The sequence below is a fragment of the Prionailurus viverrinus genome, chromosome B1 (genome assembly GCF_022837055.1).
Source record: "Prionailurus viverrinus isolate Anna chromosome B1, UM_Priviv_1.0, whole genome shotgun sequence".
Taxonomy (NCBI): Eukaryota; Metazoa; Chordata; class Mammalia; order Carnivora; family Felidae; genus Prionailurus; species Prionailurus viverrinus.
In genome coordinates this window covers 41,782,878-41,809,341 of record NC_062564.1, presented here as the reverse complement: position 1 = coordinate 41,809,341, position 26,464 = coordinate 41,782,878, and the positions used below count along the sequence as shown (strand labels likewise).

The 26,464-nt window shown below is 47.1% G+C and overlaps 1 protein-coding gene across 1 annotated transcript in view; it reads right to left on the bottom strand.

Annotated features, from left to right (window-relative positions):
- Positions 1-24,777, bottom strand: part of ZMAT4 (zinc finger matrin-type 4) — a 347,902-nt gene extending 323,125 nt beyond the window's left edge. Inside the window, exon 1 of the mRNA XM_047856658.1 lies at positions 24,653-24,777. The gene's annotated coding sequence lies outside the window, so the exon portion shown is untranslated. The remainder of the gene's footprint in view (positions 1-24,652) is intronic.
- Between the last annotated feature and the right edge of the window lie 1,687 nt (positions 24,778-26,464).

Genomic DNA, 26,464 nt, shown 5'->3' with positions numbered 1-26,464 from the left:
AAGTTGGCCACTTAACCTACTGAGCCACCCAGGCGCCCCTATAGAGGAGTTTTAAGAACCAAAAGTTTTAAGAACCTAGGTGCAGCAAGGTACCAGTGCCTCTCCACTTAGACACCACCATTAATGCTCTAATCCAGGACACCATCACTTCTTGCCTAGACTATTGGCAAAGCCTTTCATCTCTCTAACTCCTGAATCTCACCTCTCCAATTCCTCTTTCATGACACTCTAGGGACCCAGTTCATTAATTTACATCATCCCTCTGCTTGAAAACCATTAATATCTATCTGTTGCTTATTTGATAAAGTCCAAACTACTTGTTATGGCCTAGAAAGCTCTTCACGGCTGGGCCTGCCTCTTCAGCTTCACTTCCTCTCACACTGCTCCCATCTGCCTGAAATAGCCTTTCCATTTCATCTGCCAGAACCTCTGGACACCCTTCTCCCCACAGCTCAACTGCCATCTTCTCTAAAAAGCTCCTCTGGGTTTGGCTGAGTAACTGATCTCTATCTCTTCTGAGATTCAACTCTACCTACCCCTGTTTACACATCTGCCTTTTCTAATAGAGAGTTAAAGACAGGGACAGTGTGCCAGGTCTCCTTATCTTCCCCCATGCCTGGAATGATGGCTGGCACAGAGTAGATGTTCCATAAGTACCTGTGGGTGAAAAGTCTGCTCTTGCAAGGACATAAACATAAACGGGTTCAATGTCAACAATTCTAATCACTGGTACAACCCCACTGGGAACCCTGGAACACCCCAGTGTTAGCCTGGGTATGCTTTCAGCCAAATCTCTATACCACGAAGTGGGATTCTGCCCAGAAATCTCTGCAGCATGGGGCTATACAGAAAGCCAGATGTACCCTCCCTTCCCTCCCCACCCCCATTCTAGTCTCTCCAGAATCCAAAAGGAACATTTAGTTTTTAACAGTACTCACACTCTGTTGGCATACTAATTAACACCAATTAATCATCTTCATTAGGTGTGATAATGACTGGGAGAGAAAAGATTCGTTCCAACAAAATAGTCTGTGCCTATATCAAGTGTCCTGGTGGCTCATGAGATTAACCCACCTAAGATCAAAGCCTCATCAAACTACCCCTGCTCTGCTGGACCTGTCACTAAACCTCTGGATGATGTCAAAGAAGCAAAAATGCCCATCTGGGGAAGCTGCCAGACATACAGATCTACTCTAAACAATCACTGAGAAAGTAATAGATGCCCTCCCAAAGCAGGAATTCTTTGCAATCCTAACAGCCCCGGAATATGACATGCCATTCAGTTACAATTCCTAAGTCCCTACGGAGACCAGGAAAATGCATCATATGGCCTACCTGTTCCTACGTCGTTTCCAGTCAATGGGGACCAGTTCAAACACTCCTCACTTGCCAACTACCCCTCTCACAGCCTGTCCCGTCACCCAGCATTGGCAACCCCAGCCTTCCAACTGTTCTAGCCAAAGCCCTTGCAATCTTTCTTTGTTGCTTTCCTTCTTCCATTTATCACAAGCTACTCATTAAAAATAAAATTCAAGAGGTGCCTGGGTGGTTCAGTCAGTTAAACGTCCAACTCCTGATCTCAGCTCAGGCCACAATCTCATGATTCATGGGACTGAACCCCAAGGCAGGTTCCGCACTGACAGTGCAGAACCTGCTTGGGATTCTCTCTCTCCCTCCGTTTCTTCCTGCCCATCCCCCACTCATGTGCGTGTGCTCTCTCATAAATTAATTAATAAATTAATTTTAATAGTTAATTAATTATTAATTATTATATATTAATATATAATTATATGTTATATTATATGTTTATATATTAATATATAATAATTATATGTTATATTATATGTTCATATATTAATATATAATAATTATATGTTATATTATATGTTCATATATTAATATATAATAATTATGTATTAATTAATATTTAAATTATTAATTTAATTAATAATTTTAAAATTATTAATTTTAAAATTAATAAATAAAAATAAAATTCAAAATATATACAGTATCTGACCACTTTCTCATTGCCTCCACCCTAGCACAAGCCACCTGGACCACTGCCTCTCTACTAATCTCCTGCTTCCACATTTCCCTGCCTTTGGTCTATTCTGAACACAGCATTCAGGGTGAGTCTTTTAAACAATAAATCTTATATCACTCTTCTGTTCAAAATCCTGCTTGTCTCTGTCAGTCCTTCAATTGGGCTACAAGGCCCTATGTGACTTCCCTGCCCCCACTCTTCTTGGACCTTCCCTGATTCTCTCTCCCTTTCTCAGCCTATACAACAATACTGGCCTCCTTGTTGCTTGAACACATCAGGCACACTTCCACCTCAGGGCCTTTGCCCAAGTCTGTACCAGGTAACCCTCTTCAGGAGGCCTATTTGTAGACCACCCTCTTTGAAATCATAACCTGATGCCACTAGCTCAGCATTCCCAGATCCCACCCCCTTTATTCTGCTTTCCTTTTTCTTTTTTCCATAAATATTAACAGCATCTAACATTTCATGTAATTTACTTATGTATCATTTGTATTATCCATTATCTGTTTTCTTCAGCTAGAATGTAAACTCAATGAGAGAAGTCTATGATTTATTCATTGATTTATCCAAGGTATGGAGAATAGTACCTGGTATATAGTAAATACTCAATATTTACTAGTAAGTAGCAAGAACATTTAAGAGAAGTACACAAAAGTGACTATGAGTATCCTTTAGAGCCAGGGAGAGGACAGGAGAGATCAGGGCAGTTTCCATGGAGGACATGACATTTGAACTGAACCTTGAAGGATGGAGTAGGATTTGAACCTGTAGAGTTGAGTGGAAGTGTTCAGACAGAGGGGGCCAGTGTGCAGTGGGCCAACAGAGGGCCTCTAGAGAAGAGTCGGTGGTTCAATTAGGTGTATAGCAAGTGGTGGGCAAGTAGGTGGTGGAGAATTGGGCTGAAAAGAAGCCACAGCCTTGCCAGCAGGAAAAGAGCTTACTGATGGCAGTTGCTAGGGATCCTGCGAGGAGCTGGGGGTGTCGCTTCCCTTCACCACTCTACTTTATAGATACATGAACTAGGACTGTCCTACAAAACATCATCAACCTTCAACAGGCTGGGGGCTAAGAGACCTCTAAGGTCATTCTCTTTTTCATCTCACCTACCACATTCATGCCTGTCTAGGGGCCTTTGCTCGTGCCACCTTCCCAGTCAAGGCCCTGGCTTCTTCCCCCTCCTTTACTTCCTAAGACTGACTAAGCCCCAGCTCAAGTCTTCCTTGTACTTGCACTTGCAGCCTTCTCTGACCACCACCCAATGGTCACCCTCTTCTTCATGTTCACTGCATCCTCCGGTACCCACTGAACCCTTCCTTGTTCTCTGGCCTTTTGATGTATGTCTGTCTCCTCATCTACATTCTTCAGCTTTTGGACAGGGCCAATGCCTTAGCCTCTTGTGGCTTTGGCACACTCCTAAACACTCAGGAGGTGCTGCATAAAAGGTCTGTGCCCAAGTGCTCTTCTCGAAGCACAATTAATCTGGGCCATTGTGGCATTTGTAACAGTGCACCCATAACACCCAGCTGCTCAGATCATCAACGCTTGCCATTCTCTTGAAGAAAAGAACCTCTGAGAGAGGGAGAGTTACATTCTGACTTCACCTTGAGATGATAGGGGTGGAAAGTACTGGTAAAGTGTGTGTTTGTTTTTATTTGTTTTTAAATAAACAGACATAACAAATAACATGTACTGGGAATGAGGCACCTGGGTGGCTCAGTCAGTTAAGGGTCCGACTTCGGCTCAGGTCATGATCTCACAGTTCGGAGTTCAAGCCCCACGTCGGCCTCTGTGCTGACAATGCAGAACCTAGAGCTCGCTTTGACTTCTGTGTCTCTCTTGCATCTCTGCCCCTCCCCTATCCTCCCCACCCCTCAAAAATAAATAAACATTGGGGCGCCTGGGTGGCGCAGTCGGTTGGGCGTCCGACTTCAGCCAGGTCACGATCTCGTGGTCCGTGAGTTTGAGCCCCGCGTCAGGCTCTGGGCTGATGGCTCAGAGCCTGGAGCCTGTTTCCGATTCTGTGTCTCCCTCTCTCTCTGCCCCTCCCCCGTTCATGCTCTGTCTCTCTCTGTCCCAAAAATAAATAAACATTGGAAAAAATAAATAAATAAATAAATAAATAAATAAATAAACATTAAAAAAAAAATTACTGGGAAGACCCAAGGAATAAACTCCAGCATTCACCTAGCAGTTTCCTACTGTGTTGTTGGAATGATCTATCCACTAAATATTACAACTAGGGACCCACAGCCATGGCTGACACCCCCAGAGAAGAATGCCCCCCTCAAGCTGACAAGATACAGTTTTTCTGAGCATTCCCTTCACTCCCACTCCCAGGTGAAAACCCTCAAAGTCAGCTTTACATTGGCATTGTTCCTCCCACACCCTTCCCAGGGCAGCTAAGCATACTTAATTTAAACACAATTTCTTAATGGTTACACTTTTGCACATGAATGTCTTTTGGCTACTGGAACTTTTTTCAGTGCGTGTATCTGATCAGTGGCCCAAGGCCTTCCCTAATTATAACTCCCAACTGTCCTCACTGGCTGCAGCAGGTGTGGCTTCTGACATGGCTTATCCTAGTAGCAAAACACAAGAAGGTGGTGGTGTCTGTATTCATAATTCAACAGAAGAAAAATGTCTCCCCTTCTTCACATTTTCCTACTGGACTTTCCATCTGTACCACTCAGAATGTCAGGAGCAGGGCAGATGAAAGCACCAAGAGAAAGAACATGCACCTGCTGATCATCAATGCATTGACTCTGTGTCTGTCTCTGGAACTGGCCACTATATTCCCCTGCAGCATCTAGGAAGGTATCAGGACGGCCAGGAATAAAACTAAATGCTTTCCTCTCTGTTACACCAGTCTCTATGCCTGTCCTTCGGGTTTCTAGCTCTCCCTGATTCTCCCTCAGCAAACATATCCCACCCCCTGGCTCCCTGAACAAATGTCACCTATGGGAATGCACATAAAATCTGGTGTCCAGGTGGGTATACTTAATACAAAGCTATCGCTGAGTCTGAGTCTTGCCTCTGCCCAACACCATCCTCTTCAATGGGATGAGTGTGATTATAAGAACATGAAACACTGAGCAAGGAGAATAAGGAGCATGTAAACTTGGTCCAGACAAGGGAGTCGGTTAAAAAGAAACAGCTAATGTGTCTGAAAAGTATTAAACACAATACAGCACACTAGTGCTTGCAGCCCATTAGATAAAAAGAAATGAATGAGCGTGTGTCTGCAAAGTATTAACTACAATGCAGCATACTGGCGTTTGCAGCACCCCCTGGCAGTGATAATACTAGTTATTAACTATGAGATGTCCAACTTAAGAAGAACAATGGAGAAACAGGTGCTGTGTGTGATATGTAGTGTCTTTACCAGATGTGGAAGAGGGCATGAGAGGGGGCGGCAGTCAGGGCTTGGGCCCCAGAAAACAGCTAGGCTGGGAGCCACATGCAGATGAGCTCCCCTCCTACCCCCAGAGGCCAGAAGTCCACCCACAGTGCTCAGGGTCGCCCAGCTGGAGAAGGACAGGACCTCCTCCAATACATTGCTTGTAAGATCCCGCTGGTCAGGCTGTAGAGAGGCAAGCCATGAGTGGGAAAGGAAACAGAATCTCCAGGAATTAATAAAAGGAATTATTTATATATTATGCCCAGGAAGCCTGGCAGGATTAGTTACTAATAAAACTGTCCTTTTGTTGGACTATGAGTTTTGATGACAGGGAGCAAGTTAATGGAGTACTCTGCCTGGACATAGGAGATACTTGGGAGAGTCATTTTGTTTTCTGTTGTTGTTGAAAGCTCTGTAAGTCCTTTGTACCCAATTCCTAAAAAAAACAAAAGAAAAAAATACATAGTGTATGAACACATTCAGGTTTTTACTCATGCCTAAATATAACTATCATTAGGGGTGCCTGGGTGGCTTAGTCAGTTGAGCATCCAACTTCAGCTCAGGTCATGATCTCACAGTTTGTGGGTTCGAGCCCCATGTCAGGCTCTGTGCTGACATCTCAGAGCCTGGAACCTACTTTGGATCCTGTGTCTTCCTCTCTCTCTGCCCGTCCCTTGCTTATGCTCTGTCTCTCTCTCTCTCTCAAAAATAAATAAATAAATAAACATTAAAATAAATAAATATAACTATAATTATAGTTGTGTGTGTGTATGTGTGTGTGTGTGTGTGTGTGTGTGGAGAGAGAGAGAGAGAGAGAGAAAGAGAGAGAGACAGAATTTTCTCCCAAGACTTTCCGTGGGTGGCAGGAAAAAATATCAGCATTATGCCAGCATTATAGCTGATGTTTGGTACTATTTATAGAGCCGGCCATGGCCATGTCAGATCTTTAAAAGAAGCAAAACATCTGGGTGCATTCCAAATCAGACAGGAAAAACCTAAGTCACAACACATTGTACAGAGGAAGGCCGCATCTTTATAAAAGTTACAATTTACATTTGCTAAACATAATCCTGTTCCTCGGAAGATCTCCGGGAACCTGATTCTGGTGCTGAGTGGAATGAAAAAATAACACAATAACCATTGTGTATTTCAAGTTTAAAAAAGTTCGGAGGTGATCCCTGCTGACAGCCTGACACCGGCAGTCTGCTTGGGATTCTCTCTTCCCTCTCTCTCGCTCTCTCTGCCTCTCCCCCACTTGTGCATGCGCTCTCTCTCAAAATAAATAAAACTTTAAAAAAACAAACAAAACAAAACAAAAAAGTTCTGAGGTGAATGAATGAATGGTTTTCAGAGGGCAGAGAACACACAGCATCTCCTCAGCAAAGGGCCTCCAAGTGGCCAGTGGCCATCGACAGTCAATCAAGACAGACAGCCTCATTGAACTGAAGTCAGCAGCTGCCCTGGAATGTTTTCAGCAGGGCCAGACTTAGAGCCAAAAATGTCCCTTCCTGCACCTCACTTGAAGGCAGGCAGCTCCCCGTTCCTGCCCATCTCTCAGAGATGTCATAAGGATGAATTAAAGAAAAATATTTAAACTTACATAACACTTGGGACATCTGCACTAAGAGAAAAAAACTCACTATTTCTACAATATTTCGCAGACCTAAAGCAAGTGTGTCCTACTTTAAGCAAAACCAATATATTTTAAAAATTCTGGATTTTGAAAGATCTATATCAGAGCTAAATTGTCCAACATAAAAAAAAAAAAAAAAAAAAAAAGCAAAGAGTAAATTCCACAAGGATTGAAGGCTCTGCTTACACACCAGGGAATACCCAGCACCTAACCCAAGACCTGGCACATGACGTGTCCTCTAAAGGTATTTGTTGAATAAAAGAATTATTTTTGTTAAACAGCCAGCTCCATGAGTGCACTTGATGAATTCTAAAATTTGCAAACATTCTGTTCAGATGCTCCATCTTTCAACACACATGATGCAATAGGTAAGACACCTCTGGAACATGGCCCAGGCTTGGGGACAGCTGTGTCCTGTAAGACACCCCTGCCCCTTCCTATGTCACCCCTGGCATGTCCAGCCCCCACATTCTGTGAGCATGATGTGGGCAGGGCTGCTGTTTTAAGACAACCTTTTCCCGGGGTGCATGGGTGGCTCAGTCGGTTGAGCATCCAACTTCAGCTCAGGTCACGATCTCAGGTTAGTGGGTTTGATCCCTGCATCGGGCTCTGTGCTAACAGCTCAGAGCCTGAAGCCTGCTTTGGATTCTGTGTCTCCCTCTCTCTCTGCCCCTCCCCAGCTCATGCTCTCTCTCGCTCTCTCTCTCTCTCTCTCTCTCTCTGTCTCTCAAAAACTAAAACGTTAATTTTTTTTTTTTTTTTTTCAAAAAAAGAGAACCTCTCTCTGGTTTCCTAGTGACAACCGTAAGGAAAGAGGGCAGCAGGTTTCAGTCTGGCTATGGCTTTGGTAGTGACTATACACGTGGGTTGTTACCATCTGTGGCTCCCGGGAAGCTACTGGATTTCAGGGCTGACAGCACACGAGGGCAGGCTTCCACTCTGCTTGATTCTGTCTTCACAACATACCCACTTCTGCCTCTTCATTTCTAAATGTCTGTTTTTATCTCCACAACATTTGTTTCTTCCACATTGGTCAGGGAGGGGGCAGAGAAGGATCCATACACAGCCTCCCAAAAGGCTTCCGGGGGAATCCACACAAGGCGGGATCCACAGAGAACCACTTCCCAAAGAGGCCAAGAACCTGATCCACTCAGGGTGCTGGAGTTCACATTCTCTCTGTAATTTTTATTACTTTTACTATAAAAATTCATAAAGGCTCACCGTAAGATGTTTAGAACTGCATAAGAAAATATCAAAAGGAAAACAAAAAACATCCATAATCTTACCATCTGGAGAGAATCTCTATTAGCCTCCTGGGGCACTGTATTCATGTTTATGCACACAGGTATGTATTTCATTAGGCAAGTTTAGAAGATATTTAACCTACAGCTTTCTGGACACTGTCTCATGTCACTAACATTCTTCACATATTTTTATTTCGCTGCCTACTACTCCACTGTATGGATGTACCATAATTTATTTAACTAGTTCCTGTGATGGGAGAGAGCCGATTCCAGTTTTTCAGAAAAATAAATAGCACCATAGTGTACAATTTTATACACTCATATGTCTTCACATCTCTGATTATTTCCTTCGGATAGAATCTTAGAGGTAAATCAAAAGTACAGAACTCCCCAAAATCATGCTTACCAGAAAGGCCTCACCAACTACAGTTCTAATAATAGGGCCTGATACCATTCTATCATATCTCCATGACACTGAACATTACTGACTGTCATTTTTAACCTTCAGTAATTTTATAGCTGGAAAAATGGCGTCTCATTTCCATGTTAATTAGCACTTTTATTATTGTTATTATTGGAATTGTTATCAGCGGTAAAGCTCGACTGGACCTTCCGTCACCACCACATGGCATCCCTGTGCAAGGTAGGCCCCTCAGCCAGGCACTACGGGAGGAGAAACTGAGGCCCACCTGAGTGATTTTCACAAGCTTGAACAGCTAACTTTCAGAGCTAGGATCGAAGCCTGAAAGCCCTATCTGTCTACCTGTTCGACTCTGCTGATTAGTGCTAGAGTCACACATTTTTCTTGTGTTTCTAGCCACTGTATTTCTCTTTCTCTGAACTCTAATGAATGTTATTTTTCTGTGTAGAAAAACAGCCCTCAGCATTTTGGATGTTTTGACACTACCGGCTTGTGCCAAGATTCACACATCACCCCCCAGCCCCTCCTTCCTCAGTCCAGCCCAACCACCCACCCATCTCCCTGCACATCAAGTGTGACACATCAAATGTCTCCTCTCCATGTTGCAAAAAGTTTAAACTGGCCTCACCTAAACCCGCTTGAGATTGCTTGAGATTGCTCCCAATGCCCTGGAGTTTAACTAAACCCAGACTGGGAAATATCCACACACAGTCAAAAAAGTGATACTTAATATCAACCCCATGGGGCCAGACAACATGGAAGGGCCAGAAAACGCAGCTCTGGCAAGGGCCCATTCTACTGGGGCATCCACTCCTTCATGTGCAGAAGGCAGAGCAAGAAGTGTTCTCTCCGGACAGAGACAGGAGTATCTCCTGACAGACAGCTCCTAAGTCAGTGCCACGTTTAAGCGCACAGGCCGGTACCTGTCCACCACCGTCACTCCTCGGGGACCCATCCCCCCCACACAGGCAAAAACCTCTCGAAGGATGAGAGCCCCAGATGCTCAGGCAGGTAGGGGAACACCCTCCTACCCCCCAAACTGCCTCACGCTGACAGCTGGAAGGGAGCCAGCTAAGGGGGGAGGCTCCCTCCTCGGGAGGTACCTGCTTGCCCTAGAATTCATGCCGCAGGAAAGTTCTGCAGGGTCATAAACCAGCCTTGAGCCTGCCTCAGAGCTCACTCTGCAACTCGCAGCCATCATTTGCTTGATTCAGTTCAGGTTAGGGAGATGGATAGGATTTTCCCACAAATCACTTGATTAGTGTGAGAAATCTATGTTCCTGCTGTTCTAAGCGTTGCAGGGATTTTGGTTCCCTTTAAATCTCTCTCAATATTATGGTTCTTGCAGCTTTCAGAGTTTCTTCCCCAAGATTTATTTTTTGAAGGCACTGCACTATTTGGCAATTCTATATTGTTCCTCTCTGGTACCTTGACCAGCAATGTTGAGAAGAAGCATCTGAGCTCTGAAACCCAGAAACAGGGATTCCGACCTTTTAACTAACCATCCTGGGATAGCTGCTGTAGCAGAACCACATGGAATCCATGATCTGGCTGCTGCTCACCACAGCCCGCTAGCCGGGACCATCCTGGCCCAGCCTTAGAGAGAAGGCACCCCTCCCACCCACACCATTGTCACCCCGCATTCCCACAGATTCCTGCAACTTTGCTATATTCTAGGCACTAGGTGGGATACTCGATGACTGCTATTCCACTTAATCCCTACAACCCATCTATGAGATGGGTATCATTAGGTATTTGAGAGGGGGGAAACTAAGGTTTGGAACAGCCACACGGACTCCTTGAGCCAGGCCTGTGGAAATAACTTGGGTTTAGGTAGACTCTGGGCACCTATACCTCTGTGTTTCCATATTCTCTACCTTATATCGGAAAGACCATCATAAATAAGATTTGGAGAAAAGATGAATGCGTCCTCTTCCTAGGTCAGCCCTGAACCACACACTCTTTGCTGCCTTTATCACTCACACAAACAACCTCACATCCTAAGTGTGCACAGTGTTTGGACCTTTGGCCGTCCAAGAAAAGTGCCGTCTCCGAAACACAGATGGGCCCGGGGGCAGGTGTGTGTCCTATATGTGCCAGGTTTTGTACAAGGCCACACACCTTCCTGGACTGTCCTGACAGCACATAGAGGCAAACCTGGTCCCTTGGCACACTTCCGGAAGTCCCCTGAGCAACCCCCCGCTGCCCTCAAACTGAAGTTACCCCTTCAGTCCTGCACACAGAACAGTCTGGGAGGTAAGTCACCCACCTTGCTTTTCTGCTGGGTCTGTGATCTTAGATTCTTCTCTTTTCTAAAGCCCCCAATGTCCGTTTCCTTCCACCAATCCCGCTTTCCCCCTGGGCTGTTTTCCTGGTTCTCTTCCTTCAGGCATCTAACTAGCACTAAGGAGATGTTCGATTTCTTCCTAGTTTATATGAGGGGTTTCTTCTTAAACTGCAAGGACTTCTCCCCTTGTCCTAGGGCGTCTGAGAGGAAGACACCAGAGGGCTCAGCCCCCACCTTATGGGTTCTACTCCACGTTTAGATCAAGGACCTTCGGTAGGTCCCTTTCTCCCCAGAATAATGTCTGCAGGTAAAAATTAGAGAAAGAATTTTCCTCTCCTTCCCTCCTCTCTTCTGCCTCATAAAAAGATATAAAAAAAAAATAAGAAGTCTCAAATAAAAAATCTTTAGGAGGAAAAGGGAAAAAAGTGCAGAGAGCCTCCCCTAACTCTCCCTAACCCCAGGCCAGCGATCTCTCTCACCTCACACAACTGTCTGATTTCAGAGGAGGAGTTACAGAAACTCCAATAAGCAATTCCATTTTCTGAGAATTCAGTTGTGAAAGAAAGAAAGAAAGAAAGAAAGAAAGAAAGAAAGAAAGAAAGAAAGAAAAAGAAAGACAGAAAGACAGACTATGCATAATGATGGATTTAACTTGACTTATTATAGTGATCATGTTACAATATATTCATATATCAACCATTATGTTGTACACCTGAAACTAATATAATGTTATATGTCAATTATAGCTCAATTAAAAAAAAATACAGCCACACAAGAGCTACCTGGGTAGGCAGCTCCAGGCCCATGGGAATCTGAGACTATTTTTTGAGGACTTTCCATCCACAACCTCATCTTGGCCTTATTAATTCAGTCATAACTCTTCAGAATTTACAGGGCCCCTTTTACAGTGAAAAGCTCAAGTGATGGCATCGGCACAAAGCTTTTAATTTTGATTTAGAGACTCAGACCCTCTGTCACTATCTCACGTCCCACTTCCCTTGTGCTCAGGGGACATCTGTTTCCAGGGCTCTTGGCCGAGGTCCCCTCCCCACCTCCCAGCCCTTGATGTTCCTTCCTACTCACTGACAGAATGAAGCAACAGGAGAGAGTCACCACTCTGATCTCCACCCACCCCACCACACCCCACGTCCACCCACACACCCAACTGCCTTCTGACCATGGCTCTCCTTCCCTCCCCCTTGGCTGTCCCCTCAGCAGCCAGGCCATGCCCGCCCCATTCACTGGATTGCAGCCCCTCCCTTCCTCCCTCGGGACCATCTCCCAGCACTTCTCCCCGCCTTCTCCTATGTCACCTTCATGCTCTTGACTGGATGGTTTCCACCAGCATACAAACACCCTGATATTTTCCCCATTTTAAGGGGGTAATCCTTACTTTGACCCCACATACCTCTACAGTTCATCTTCCATCTCCTTGCACCCCTCACAACCCTACTCTTCCAGAAGGTTGTTTACATGTGCTATCTCCAATGCCTCTCCACCAACCAGCACCGACAGGGCCTCCCCTCACGTACCATCAGCATACTGATGGCTTCCACACTTGTGTTCAATTCTCAGTCCCCACCTACTTCACGCACCAGCAGTCCGTGATCAGATGACCAGTCCCCCTCGAAAATGCTTCCCTTTGTTTCTGAGGCAACATTATCCCATAGGCTGCTCCTTCTCAGTCTCATCTGCGGGTTCATCTTCGAGTCCTAGAACAAAGGTCAGCAAACACAGCCCGCGGGCCAACTGCCTGATTCTGTAAACAAAGTTTCACTGAACACAGCCACACTCATTCATTTATATGTTGTCTGTGGCTGCTTTTGTGCTACAAAGGCAAAGGGCACTAGTTGCAGCAAAGACCACATGGCCCCACAAAGTTTAAAATCCTATCTGGCTCTTCAGCAAAGTTTGCCAACTCCTATTCTAGATCTGTAAATATTGGGGTTCCCAGAATTCAGTCTTTATACCTCCTCTCTATCTACACTCACTCTCGAAGTTATCTCCTTTGGTCCCATATTTTAAATATTATCAATACACTGACAACTCCCAAGATTTTTCTCTAGCATAAACTTCTCTGAACTCTAGACACATAACCCAACTGACTAGCAGGCATTTCATTTAGATATTTAACATCTCCCTAACACAAATGTCTCACCTCCTGTTTCCCCCAGTGTGTTCCTTCCACAAACTTTTCCATCTCATGCCAAAAGTCTTGAAAGTCATCTTTGAATCCTCCTTCTCTCAAACCCTCCATTCAGCCCATCAGGAAATCCAGCTGGTTCCACCTTCAAAATATATCCAGAATCTGAGGGCTCCTCACCCCCCACTGCTACTACTAATCCAAGCCACTACCCGCTCTGCCAGGATCATTGCCTCCACATAGCTCTACTATAGTATGCTCTCAGGGCATGTACCAGACAGCCAGACTGATCCCTTTGAATCCTACACTATGTTACTCCTTTGCTCAAAACTTTCCAGGGGTTCAATGAAGCTCACCTCGACCTCAATGCTACATCTGACACTACAAGTGTCTCCAGCTTCAGGGCCTCTCCTGGCGTGGACTGCCCTTCCCCCAAATATCTGCATGGATCACCCTCCACGGCCCTGGGTCTCTGCTCCAGTGTTACTTTATTACTAAGACCCTCCTGGACATACCCTTTCCACACACACACACTCCATCCCCTTGCTCTGATTCATTTTCCCCCCTTTCACATATCAGCCTCCCTACATATTGACTTACTTGTTTGCTATCTGTCTTCTCCACTGGAATATAAGCTCTGAGTAGATGGGGACTGGGTCAGTTCTGTCCACTACTCATTCTAAAAGCTTAGAAAACTGTGATGGTCAGTTCTTAATGTTCTGAGCAATGAATAAATGAACACATAACATTTCAGGAGCTCACGTCCCTGTTAAGGTAACTGAAGGATGAGAGAGAGAAGCACATCATTTCCATCATGGTGAAATCAAAGAACAGGGCCATGGCCTCAAGCTCTCCTGGCCCGGTAGCCTGTGGCATCCCTCACTGACCTGTCCCAGGGAATGGACAGGCACCCTGGTCCCCAGCGACAAGCAGCCTGCCCTACTGCTACTCCCAGCACCTCTCTGCAGAGCCTCCTGGAAATGGGGAGAAAGCAGAATGCAGAAATGGAGAAGGGCTGCTCTGCAGGCAGAGGGAGTCCTGTTCCTGCTCTCCCACAGACCCCCATGGTCACCAGGTCTGGGCCCAGAGGGGGTGGCACAGCAGACAGAGAGCATCAGGCTGCAATCCACCACCAGGGTTACCCACTGACTGCTGGCCACACCATGCTGCAGTTTCCTCTGCAAAATGAGTCTGAGGACCAAGTGCTTAACAATTTGAAAATAGGGGCCTCTGGGTGGCTCAGACAGATAAGCATCTGACTCTTGGTTTCAGCTCAGGTTCATGATATCGAGCCCCATATCAGCTCTACACTGACAGCGCACAGCCTGCTTCAGATTCTCTGTCCCTCTCTCTCTGCCCCTCCCCTGCTCACGTTCTCTTTCTTTCTCTCTCTCTCAAAATAAATAAATAAATAGATAGATAAATAGATAAATAAATAAACAAACATTTAAAAATCTGAAAATAAAGGGTAGTCTCAGACTCTTTTTCCTGTCTTATTTGTGTCTTATCACACTTAAAAATCTACAATTTAGACAGAGGCTATGCTTCTGCTTTCCAGTCTGCTAGAAATTCTACCTCACTTCCAAACATCCCTCTTGAGTTCCCCACCTACTCCCTGACCCTGCTCCCTTTTTCTTGCTTTCCCTGTTGGCTCATAACTTTTCCTTCCCCTTCTCCCATTCTGGAAAACCGAAGTTCCAGGTAGGCAGGGGAGGCCTGGCAGAATAGGAACCATCCCAATCCCCCTTCCTGTCTTCCCAGAACCCTACAGGGAAATTTCATGTTCAGCAGGAGCAAAACCAAGAGAGGCAGCGAGAAGGAGGGAATCCACATGAGAACCCCGACTCATTTCCTCCTCCCGCCCAGTGGCACTGTGCCCAGCTTATTACATAGGAGGGAGTCCCAAAAATAAAGCAAAGCCTGGGATGAGAGATGCCAAGGCACTCTCCCAATCCCCCCCTGACTGAGCCATATGACCCCTCAGCAGCTCCCAACGTCGCATGCTGGCTCTTGGCCTCAGATGGCCACTCACACCCAGAATGTGCCTCCTTCTGTCCAAATTGCCCTCATCCTTCAGGGCGCAGGCCCTTCTGCCTCCACCAGACTTTGGTGACCACACACGTTCTCTCACTGGCATCCACTTCTCTCGGCACCTCCGGGACTGGGCCTCAGGGCAGGACTCAGCCAGATGCACCCATGTTTTGGAAGTCACCTCACGTGTGTGCCACCATCAACTCATCAAGTATCTGCCAGGGCCCCACGGGGTACTGCGTCCCCCCATCACTGCACCCAGGACATGCAGGCCAGCAAGAAGCCCCTGTCCATCAGGAGGTAGGGGGGTGTCTGCAGGCTCCTTCCATGCCAGCTCTTCTGCCACCCAAACCGAGGCAAGTGGCTCTGCCCTTCCCAGTATCAATCCCCCCTGTGCACAATCAGGATGAGGACGCCTGCCCCATCCGCCTCTGAGGCTTGCGAGCACAAAACACCGTACAAACGTGTGTTATTATCAAAATAAATAGAGCAGCAAATCAGCCGGGCCCGCACTGCTCCTCACCCAGCCCCACCTTCTAGCAGGCTTCTCCCCTTTTCCCAGTGAAGCCTGTGAAAGCCCCAAGGATGTGCCCCTCGGAGTCACACCGCGGGGCCAGCCGGCTGTGACTGCCACAGAGAGGGGGACTCTCGGGCTGCCCAGAGTTTATGTAACAAAGGAAAGCAGCTCAGGAGGCAAAGGCGGTCTGGGAAAACAGCAGCAAATGAGGGGCAGGATGCAGAACCATAAGGGCACCGCCGGAGACCCCTGCACCCAGAGTCCCTCCTCTAAGCATGACAGCCGTCAATGCATTCGCTCAGTCTCAATTAATAAGTGAATCAAGCACAAGGCATGGCTTCTGGGAAGGAGGGGAGGGCGGCTCCACACCTTCCTGCTGGAAATCTGCCAGCTGTCCCCAATAACACAAGAAGCCCTACAAAACAGCCCCCTCGAGAAAGGGTACACGGGCTCCCTGCCACCAAGCTCTGCCACCCGTGAGACGGGCGACCCTGACACAGTCATAGCCTCTCTGAGCTTCAACTTGTCCACCTAGGACATCTGCAGATGCATGTAAACACACCCGCTGCGGGCTAAGCTAGGTCTGACCACTGTAAGGGACAGGCTGGGGACGTGTGTGGAAGGGGGAGGAGGTGAAGAAGAAGGGGGAAGGTCGCCACTGCCCGTGGGCACCATTCCCTGCACGGAGATCCTGCACCCTCAACATCTGAAGCAGACTTTTCGCAGGGTAGCATGTGACTAGCAGGTGCATTTATCTGATCTCACCAAATGGATTGAGGACACCTGGCTGGCATGACTTTTTTTTTTTTAATGTTTATTTATTTTTGAGAGAGAGGGGTAGGGAGGGACAGAGAGAGGTAGAGGAGGACAGAGGATCCTGAGCGGGCTCCCTGCTGACAGCAGAGAGCTGGATGCAGGGCTGAAACTCACAAACCGTGAGATCATGACCTGAGCCAAAGTCAAATGCTTAAAGGACTGAGCCACCCAGGCGCCCCATGTTAGGACTTTTAGTGGGCAGCATAGTGCCTGACACATTGCTACATATATAGTCCCTGCCAGAGCATTTGTGGTTTGAGTAACTGATTTAAAAAGCAAGTTTGTCTGGTGTGTAAGATAACACATTTATTTACTCTAAGAAATTTGGAAAATGCAGAATAGTTTAATAAAAGAATCACGTGTTTCCTAAAACCCAGAGATACCCACTGTTATCACTCTGATATATTGCATTCCATTCTATTTTTCAGGACTGTATGCATTTTTTTTGTTTTTTGTTTTTTTACAAAATTGCATTTCTACTCTATTTACTTTTAAGCCTATATTTACTTGATGCACATTATTAGCATTTTCCCATATCCTTATATATTATTCAATGTAACTTTAATGGCTTCCTTGATTTCCATTTTATGGATGAGCCATATTAGATTTAATTAATCCCCCCATACAATGTTTTGTTATAATGAATAATGCTGAAAGGAATATCCTTGATTAGAACTATTTTGCACAGCTCTGATTATTTCTGTAGGAAAAATTCCTAGAAGACGAACTGCTTACTGGTTTAAAGGGTATCTTTTTGAGACATGACTCCCGTGTTTGCAAATGATCTTCCCATCAGCTACGTCTGCCAATGTCCACTTCCTGGCATCTCAACAACACGGGGCATTTCATTTTCATTTTTGCTCAGCTGGTAGGTGGATAAGGATACCTTGTTTTTGAAGTAATATTTTAGTTATTAGGGAGGTTGGACACCTGTATGTCTTTTTCTGGACATTTGTGTTTGTTTTCTCTTTGTTTGTGCTACCTATTCACACCCTTTGTTCACTTTTCTGTCAGGGGACAGACTGATTTTTGAATACTCTAGAGAGAAGAGAATTAGTCCATAGCCGTCTTTGCTGACCCTGTCCCCGTGTTTAACAATCCCTCCATTAAGGCATTAAAGTCTAGCTTATATCCTTCTGTTGTTGAAGCCCATTTGCTCCTGCCTGTCTTCAGTGGGGAGCACTGCTCTCTCTGTCATCGACCCATGTGACCTTTCCTTGTCACCTGTCAGCATCTCCTCTAAGGGATGAAAAATTCCTCTTCATTTTTGCCTGATCAAGTATAACTTAAGAAGCCAAAGCATCACCCTTTGATGCTGTCCCCTTCTCTTCTTCCATTGCCACAGTCTCCCTTCAGGCCCTCATCATTGCTCACCCAAACCGCAGCAAATGACTTCAGGACCAGCCTCTCTAGCCCAGCCTTGCCTCTCCCAAAACTCACCCCCACCCTCCATTCCACAATTCCTTTGTCCTAAATGCAAATGTGACTGCCTTTCCCTGCCTAAAACCCTTCTGCTCCTCAGTCTGGCCAGCTGGTCCTTCCCTACCTGGGGACACTTCCACCCCCTCTCTCTCCCGCACCCCCCAAAACAAACCTCATGTGCTCAAGATGTAGCAACACCCAAGTATTACTCATAGGGCTCTGACACACTGTGCTGTTTCATGCTTCTGAGTCTTGCAAATGTGGCTGCCCTCCTTCTCACCTCTCCATCCACCTGGTGGGATCCTATTTATTTCTCAGGTGTTCCTCTCCCCAAGAGGAATCCTCTGACCATGCCAAGTAAGGCTAACCATGTGTACCCTGCATCCAGGACCTACTACCATCACGCCCACAACAACTTGCTGTGTCCTAGTGCAATCTATGGCACCAAAGTTGAGGGCAGAAATGTGAAGTCAGCTGAGTGTCGTTCTGGATGGAAAGGGACAATGGCAGTGGGATTGACACAAGGTTGCCCTGGGTTAGCCCACTCCTCTGATGAATCTCTCGAGGTTCTCTCTGTGGCTGTAGGCACTTTCACCTTCTGAAGACAGGCTCTGACATCCCTTGGCTTTCTGTCATTTCTTGTGCTACCTACCCGCTCCTCTCCCTCAGCTACCCCAGCTCTCTCCACCCTTCAGGCCTGTCTCACAACCTGGGCAGCCTGGCCCCTGGCACCTGCTGTCCTCTCTTCCCCTTCGGTTCCCCCTGCACCTTCTGTCTTGGCAGTTCCTCAGACACATGTCCTGCTGGGCTGCCTCAGGGGCTGCTGGTCTTCCCAGGCAACTTCCCACAGGACAAGGATCACACACACCTATGTCGTTCCTGATAGACTCCCTAGTGCCTGCCTGAGTGCTGGGCAGAGCGCTCGGAATGCATTGGTTAGCACAGAGACATGCCCTGAACACCCCCTGCCGGCCCGTAGCTGGCCCAGCACAGACCTCCATGTTTCCTTCCTTTTACTCAGCAACTACGCACGTGCACTTAACTATGAATTTACTTTGTGGTGCCCACTTCACCAATTCATCTTGCTTCCTACAAGGCTCAAACCACTGCAAGGCAAAGCCCGCACAGCCTCTCTGCCTGATTCTTGAGAGCTTGAGGCTGTTTTCATCCTGAGGCTGCTGGCTGGACAGCAGCATCCTGTTCCTCCCCTGACACCAGAGGGAGCCTGCCTCTGGGCCTTGAGACTGCCCACCCCCTCGCCGCTGTAGGCTCTGGCCCTGGGCCTCCCTGGAGGGCCTCCAAGCATGCCCCAGAGATGTACGTGCCCAGAAACAAATCAAGTCTGGCTGGAAGAAATGTGGAATTGCAGCCCCACGTTGTAGAAGCTTCTCTTAGAAATGACAATCTGAATGAAATTCCAAATTCTGTTTCGTTTTATAAAGGTAACTGATGATATAAGGGTCTTATCCAGATCTTATGTGTGCTGGGGACGTCTCGTTTCATTCATCCAACAAGGAGCTTGAACTAGACGTCTAAAGTTTCTCACCTCCGTAAGATGCAGAGTAAATTTTTTTTTTCATATCACTCTTCCTCATCCTCCCGCTGCACCCTCATCCCCTCTTTTCTGCTGCAGTTTCTGGCAGGCATTTGTCCAGCCCTGGGCTCATGGTAGTGCTGCCTGATCACCGACTGGAGCTGAATGGTTTGCTGTATAAATCAGGGAAGGTGGAGTTGAGTAAGTACACCATGCTAGTAATAGGCACTCAATAAATACTGCTTAACTGCAGGTGCCCCTGTCTCCACCATTTGCTTAGAGAAAAATCAGGAGCCCAGAAAAAGTAAATGGTCTATTCAATTTGGAAGCAAGGGGAAGCTGATTCTGGTTCTGGCTCTGCCATGGGTCAGTGTGTGAGGAGGCCACCGAGGCCTGCTTCCTCTCCAGGCCTCATTTGCCACACCTGAAAGTGAAAGATTAGACTTGAAGAGAGGGCCTCAAGCAGTAGACAGGATCTGCCAGTAAAGGCAGCACCTGCTGGCCCAAGGACTTCAGCTCTCAGCCACTCTGATAGCCCCAGAGCAAAGGTGAAGCTTCTGAGCAACCAAAAAGGGCCCCCCCTCGGGAAAGGGCCAGGATCCCTGGGCCAGACGGGCCCCTCCTTCCGCCTCCTCCTCCAGCTGAATCTTCTGCTTATCCATTTCCTAAAGATCATCACGGAGGCTCCACAACCTTCCCTTTTTAACAACTCTTGCTGACGGAAAATTCTTCCTCATACCTAATCTAAGTCCATCTGCTGCAATTTCTGTCTATTTTCTCTCGTTCAATCCTACTGGAGATGGAGAACAGCTGGTCGCCATCCTCCATATAACATCCCCTCCTAAACCAAAATCAGTTATTACATCACCCTCAGCCTGTTTTTCTTGTGGCAGAGCACCCACCGTCCCTCCGACCTGCCTCCACGGATTCTGGCTCTGAAAGCATCACTGAGCACTGTGGCCCACATTGGAGGATGCTCTGCAAGCTCCAAGTCCTCCCAGAGCCATAACATCCTCAGCTGGATGTAGGACTCCAATGGCAAAATCCAGAGAGAAGGTCAGAGCAGAAAGAGATCATGAGGACATAGGCCAAGCCCCTGACTTTATATACAAGGAAACTGAGGTCAGAGAGGGAAAATAAGTGCAGCACCCAAGGTCAAGTCTGAGGGATCAAGCTCCAGGTGCCAGACCCCAAATAGTGCCAGCACGGGGCTCTGAGTGCCTGTAGCGTGTCCTTGACACGGTAAGAGCAGGACCAGCCTTAACTGAAAAGCAAAGGCTCACAACTGCCCAGACACTCCCTATCCAAACTCTATCTTCCAAATCCCAAGGCAGATGTCTGCAACTCCACTCTAAACATCTTGGATTTCCATTTAGAACTCAAATACCTGCATAAGTGGCACCACTCTTAACTATTTACACCTTAGTATGAATAAGTAGATTTGATCCTTTCTAACTCTTGATAGAGAAATTTAGGGGTGAGAAGAGAACAAGGAACAAAGAAATTGGGAGAATGACAGGCACATATCACTGCTGGCTAATGTCTCCAAGGTCAGTCCAATGCATGGGGACTGCGGGTGGGCGAGCCGCAGGATAGTGGAACAGTGAGGGTCATGCCTGGTGGAATCCCTATGCATCTAACAGGTCTGTGCTCAGTACATCTGCCCCACCTGCCTCCCAAGGAAGGGGTGGCTGCACCACCACTTGGCGCTCTTGTAAGGTCTGCATGGAACCGAACGTGGTGAAGGATTGCCTCACTGCTCCCTCAGGGCAACTCCATGTGCATCCCAGAACTCTTGACTTCCCCTGGTTAAGTGTTCCAGAAGTGAGGTGAGCAGGGTGTCTAAAATTAAATCTCAACCTCTAGGGTTCCCTTAAGTGACGGGAAGGAAGAATCATAAGGGAAGGAAGAAAGAGAGGCATATACCAGATTAAGTAAGATTGTTCAGTGTGCAACAGCTCCATAATGGGGAGGGAGGTAGGGCGCATGTGCATAAGGAAAAGTAAGTCAGGTGAACTATTACTAATCATTTGGGGCCACAAAATCTTCCAAAGTGAAGAATAACGGGAGAAAATAACCGTGTGTGGTGCGTACATTTCAGAGCCCAGGTTTCCAAACAGCCTTCACCCCGTGATGAATAAACAGAAGCATCATGCTCCAATCTCCTCACCTTTCAGGGGATGCTCCAGATTATTTCAAACCTCCAGACGCACACACCCCCAGGGTAACTGGGGAGTTCACGCAACTACCCAAGAAAAAAAAGAAGACATCTCAACGGCCCCTTACAAAAACGCATAACACAATAAACGTGCTTATTTGATTTCCCCAAAACAACAAAATTAAATGTTCAAATAGGAAGACTAAAAGGCTCTTCTCTGATAAAAATTTTCATATGTTTTCAATCCTTTTTTCAGGGTTTCAGGGGACAGATTTCTTTAACAGCAAAATTGGCACAAAATGACGAGATCAAAGTAGGTTGCAAAGAGATTATTTACTGATGTGTTCATGATGAAAAGAGATGACAGGAAAGAGGAACAGAAAAGTAAGGAAGGGACTTTGACTTGCCAGGTAAGTCACCTAGGGCTTGCGAAGGCACACAAAGAGATAACCCCTGCTTAGCACAGTAGTTAAAAGAGAGAAAACCTTTTGCCCAATTGGGGAGAGGAGAAAATGCTAGACCTATGGATGGCGCTTGCCCAGGATTCTGGCTACAGCTACCATGTTTGATGAAATAACGAGTAACAAATGCAATTTTCTGAGCACCAATCAGTCCCTTCACCATAAACCTGCACCAGGCTTCCCAAGGAACTAATCAACCTGATACCAGAGAATGAATTCTCCAAAGTGGATCACAGCGGTGTGGCTGGATCCTGGATTTCATGCCCCATCCAAGGTGAAGTTGCAGGGATGGTGTTTTGCATTTCATCAATTATTCTTCAGCTCCTATTATGCTTTTTTTAGTCTAGAGTTGTTATTTTAATAATCTTTGTTCCAAATGGGGAACTACAAGGAAGAGGGATGAGGAGGAGGAAGAAGGCAAGTGTTCCAGTGTGTCCCACTTGCACTTTCCAAGCTCCCTCTGCCCCCTTCCCCCACCCTGCCTTTTTCCTCTCCCTGCATGAGTCACCATTCAGGAGCTGGTTTAAAAGCCTTACTTTGAATGTCCTCTATCATGATAGAAATCTAGCAGCTCAGCATCAATTGAAAGGACCCTCAATTTTTGCTACCAGTTTTTTGGTTCCAGGCACCCCCTTGAACTCAAAAGCATTTTCCAGTTTTATGACTGCCTTCTTGAAAACCAAAGTGCCCCCTTTCAAACTCCCCCCCCACACACACCTGCTAGGTGCTGCCTCTCCAGGGCTCTCTGGGGCTCATGTGCCCTAGACAGACCACAGGGGTGAAGGTGTGTGGCCAAATATGCCCCAAACAGCAGATAAAAGCTCTGAGTTTACTCTAGGCTCCCAAACACAAAGGCATAATTTGCAGGGCTGCAAGTTTGTTGTGTTTACTGTCAGACAACATGTGCAGAAGAGAAAGCTGACTGTATCCTGACCAAAAAAAAAAAAAAAAAAAAAGTCAGGCAGCTGGTTTTTTTTTTTGGTTTTTTTTTTTAACCATTGTGAGTAGAGCTTCCACAATAACAGCAACCACCCGAAACAGCTGCTTAATGGAGGTGGGGGACCTGTTGTGGCAATTAAAGAAAAGAAGAATTAAACACTGAAAGTGATTTGGAGAGCCCGAGAAGGGGGACTGGCATCTGCACCTCAGCAGCAAGGGTGTCATAGGGACAAGGGGTTGCTGGAGGATCCTTCCCAGGACTGGGAATTGAACTCCTCAGCTTCAGGTCTAGGATAGAAATCAGGGTGAGGCAATGCACCTGACCCCCGCTAAAGCCCCAAGGACTTGTAAGATCAGTCCCGGACCCGCAGCTTCAGAGCATCCAGGAGGTCAGAGGACAGACCTGGTGAAGTGCTGTAGGGCATTCAAATAGGAGCTGCCTGAGCCAAAGCAGGCAGGAAGTTCAAGACCAAGCTCATCACCTTCTCTTCATGCTTCCTACGGGAGGCCTACCTACCTAACATCTCCCATTTGCAGAAACTCTGGGAAAGGAGTTTTCCCCACACGCAAAACTGGGTCTCAGAACAAGTGAGGGAGGCCCTTGTGGTCCCACAATTTAGAATGCACAAGGGTGCTTCGAGGCTGAACCAGCCACTGACCATGGCGAGCATTTTTGCTCAAATAGCAATGATCAGAAGCAGTGTAGACGGTGGCTCCAGCACCCTCTGGGGCACAGATAGACCTGCGCACCTAAACAGACCCAGCCCCTCAGAGCTTGCCCCTCCCACCAGCCTCCACCTCCCAGAGCCCTTGGCACGCTTAGCACTGGACAGCCCTTCTCTGGTAAGGGTGTAACCTTCACACAGGATACAATTTAGCTCCAACCCCTCTATTTCAGGACACATCAAGCCTGGAAAGTCTTCCAGTTTTCGGGAGCTAATCAATTAAGTTATTTCTTGTCCTCTGACAACTGTTTCGTTGGTTTTTCCCCAAGTTGTGTGTCACACGGATGCCCATCAGGTCAAACAGGACAGCCTCCCACACCCCCAGGAAATTTTTTTTCCCCACCAAGCAAAATGAACTGAGACAGACTGGGCAAGGAGTAGGAGGGAGGAAGGTCGCAGAAGTTTGAGGAAGGGTCCAAGTTGAAGGTCACATAGTTGAGGGAAGGCAGGTCAAGGTAATGGAGAGGGGGCAGACCCTATGGAGAAAACCCAACCACCAGTCATGTTTCTCAGTGTCAGCTTCCCAACGATGGGTCCGCCAGGAAGCGGCACATCCAGGGGTCCAATTCCCTTCACCCAGCAAACCTGAATTTACACCCCAACCGTGCAGTCACCCTAGCCCAAGACCAGACCTATTTCCACAGACCTGGGTGCAGCTAATTGCGAGAGTAGTAAACAAAGCCAGTTCTAGACAGCGCAGAAGTTTTCCAAATTGTCAGCTTGTTTTCATCCCAACAAAAGATGGTGATTTCCTATATCTGTCACGTTTCCTCGCCTAAACTTTTCTCTTCTTTCTGCAATCCCTCTACATAAGCTAAACTGCAAGCCACTGAGAAGGGGAGAGCAGGAGCCGCACCCCCCGGGACGCAGGCAGGAGTACCTTTTCCGCGGAGCAGAGGGGCTGATGGCCAGAGACTCGCTGCCCTGCCGAGCCGTGGAACGATGCTGTCGGGATGGAGCACGCTGAGGATTACGCGTTCCCGTCTCTGCGACCAGACCTTTCGGCAGCTCGGCCCAACTGTGCTAGCGATGCACTTAGCAATTATCTGCTGGCGCCGACGCCCCGCCCTCTGCTCCTGCGATTGGCTCTCCAGTCCCGGGCAGGACTGCATTGGTTTCAGCCGACCTCACTCATTGCCTTGGCTCCTACTATTATCTAAGCCATCAAAGGAAATAATTCCATGTTTCATTGACAACCTGTAAGGCTCTCCCCGGGCCTGGCGGGGGTGGGGGTGGGGGGGTCGCAGTCAGGACTGGGAGTCCAGTGGAGGGAGGAGGGGAGAGTAGAAAAAGTAGGGGGTGGGGGAGAAAGAGAGCTCGAGAAGGGGTGGGGGTGAGAGGGAAAGAGAGAGAGAGAGAGGGAGAGAGAGAGGGAGCTATCAAGCAATCAGATTCTTGCTCCAGCATTTTAACTTCCACAAAACAGAGCCCATAGCAACAATTTTCTGGCCTTCTTTTTCCCCCAACTGGTGAATGTTCCTGAGGGTAGAGAGAAATGTAACAGTGGGGTTTCTGCCTGTGTCAGACAGGCTCTGGAAAGCAGAGCAGGTAAGGGCTGAAAGAATATAGTGCTGGTTTTCCCGGGCCACCCTGGAGGGCATGTGAAGGTCATTTTCGATTATTGGGGGGAAATTACTATGCATCTTCACTGGACTTTATCCATCAGTTCTTTCCCTAGCGGTTCACCGAAGGCCCCAACCTGGGAGATAATTTCCCTGGCAGCCTATTCAGAGTCTCAGAAGAGCTGTTCTAAAAGTCAGTGAAAGTCTGGAATTCTTCACTGCTCTCACTGGGAGGTCCAAAGAGACAGGCATTCCAGAGGTAACCATTCAGAACCTTCACTTTTGCTTATTCTGACCGGGCTTCAGTTAATGGCTTAGACTTGTGGCATCAGGCAAAGCAAGGAGAGAGGGGGAAAAAGAACTCAAGGGGTGGGAATGGCATAAATGCTTCCCCTTGTTCAAGAAAAAATCATAAAGCGCACGTTTTGGCATTTATTTCCCTAATGTATGGGAAGGACCTTATTTGGTAGGTGAGTTTTTTTAAGAAGAAAAAAAAAATTTTAGGGGTCTTTTAAAAAAAGCTCCTAGAATGTCCAGTTTCAGATTAGTTAGAGACTAACCCTTCCCCATTCTTCTGGGTTCTGCACCTCTTTGAGCCCAGGCTGCCGTCTGGTTCCTTCCCCGTGGCCTTGAACAACAGCCACCCTTATCACTGCCTGCATCCTCAGAAGCAAATGGCATGTTCCCCCTGCCTTGTCCAGTGCATGCATGCCTGGTTTCGGTAAATATATCATCTGTAAGAGCAGAGACAGCATCATGTATATCTTTATAACTCCACAGACAGCACCTAGCTCTTAGTGAGTGGACAGACTAATAAAACCCAATTCAAAACAAAAAGTGTGCATGGCACCAGCCTCTTGGAATCGTCATTCCACTGTGAGTACTTATCCAGCTGGGCAGATGGGGAGGGGGCCCGGCCTGAAGCCCAGGAGGTAAAAATTCAGGACTGACACTGTGACCACTGCAGCTAGAAAGTCCCTGCAAGCTCTCGGTGCCTCTGTTCTCTCTGGAAAATGAGGCAGCTCTTCATCAATGCCTTCCTTCTCCCTCAAGCATTAGAGAGAAATGAGATATGGGATGCACATTTTATTTGTGAGACAGATACCTACAAAAATTAAGTCGTTTCCATA